At 50.8% G+C, this 1,418-nt stretch overlaps 1 non-coding gene across 1 annotated transcript; it reads left to right on the top strand.

Moving 5' to 3' along the window:
• The first annotated feature begins 660 nt into the window (after window positions 1-660).
• Window positions 661-753, top strand: TRNAI-UAU (transfer RNA isoleucine (anticodon UAU)). Its single transcript is given in 2 exon segments — window positions 661-698; window positions 718-753. It is a non-coding gene; the product is annotated as a tRNA-Ile (tRNA).
• Window positions 754-1,418: the final 665 nt, after the last annotated feature.

Here is a 1,418-nt window from a genome sequence, read left to right as displayed (position 1 = left end):
GACGTGAGATTCCTCTCCTGGGACGATGTGCAGGCGTATCAGTCACCGGTACAAGCCAAGGGCAGCCTGAGGCCCTGGTCGTCTGCTAGCCCGTTGGTCTTTTGTTGTCTGGTTTTAGCCCATTCAGGGTCATGATGAGGCAGGACATCTGTGCTCTGAGGCATCAAAGACTGTGCTTGAGATTGGCGCATCTGTGCTCTCAGGCATTCCAAGACTGGGCTGTTTCCTTTGGTCCTTTGTGCTCTGGAGCACCTCAGAGGGGCAGGATAGAGGAGAGCAGGGGAATTCTGTCTGGCTACAAACAGCAGAAGCATGAGCTGGAGTTGGAGGAGAGGCAGCCAAGGGGGCTGAGCAGGGGTAAGTGGGGATGGGCCCCAAGCTGCCAGTGTTGTGGGGAAACTGGACTCAAACTGCTGCCCTGGTGTTAAGAGGGGGAGGATACTGATGCCATGTCACAGCCTTGGAGAGGGTTTGTGATCTGCCCCAGACTGGCCCTGCAGACAGTCTCCGCTGTGTGACTCCCCTGCTGGGTCTCAAGGCCATAGTGGTGTTCGGCAACATGGATGTGGTGGAGGTGAGGGGCTGTGACCTGTCCAAACAGGTCCTGGGGCTGAAATACGACCTGACCCCTAAGTCATGTGGGCCACCCCCAAAAACATGGCTCCAGTGGTGCAATGGGTTAGCGCACAGTACTTATAGAGCAGTACTGCAATAGACATGCTGAGGTTGTGAGTTCAAGCCTCACCTGGAGTGTGGCTTTTCCAAAAAAAAAAGAGACTCACCTGGAAGACTCTGAATCAGAAAACATTAGGACTGGAAGGGACCTCAAGAGGCCATCAGGTCCAGGCAGCTGCCCTTGTGGCAGGACCAAATACTGTCTTGACCATCCCAGATAGACAACTATCTAACCTATTCTCAAATATCTCCAGTGATGGAGATTCCACAACCTCCCCAGGCAATTTATTCCATTGTTTGACCACCCTGACAGTTAGGAACTTTTTCCTAATGTCCAACCTTAACCTCCCTTGCTGCAGTTTAAGTCCATTGCCTCTTGTTCTATCCTCAGAGGCCAAGAAGAACAAGGTTTCTCCCTCCTCCTTATGACACCCATTTAGATACCTGAAAACCGCTATCATGTCTCCCCTCAGTCTTCTCTTTTCCAAACTAAACAAGCCCAATCCTTTCAGCCTTTCTTCATTGGTCACATTCTCTCGACCTTTAATTATTCTTGTCGCTCTTTTCTGGACCCTCTCTAATTTTTCCACATCTTTCTTGAAGTGTGGTGCCCAGAACTGGACACACTACTCCAGCTGAGGCCTAGCCAGCGCAGAGCAGAGCGGAAGAATAACTTCTCGTGTCTTGTTCACAACACACCTGTTAATGTATCCCAGAATCATGTTTGCTTTTTTTGGAACAGC

This window comes from Carettochelys insculpta, chromosome 7 (assembly GCF_033958435.1).
Source record: "Carettochelys insculpta isolate YL-2023 chromosome 7, ASM3395843v1, whole genome shotgun sequence".
In the NCBI taxonomy this organism is placed as follows: Eukaryota; Metazoa; Chordata; order Testudines; family Carettochelyidae; genus Carettochelys; species Carettochelys insculpta.
This window is presented reverse-complemented; position numbering and strand designations above follow the sequence as displayed.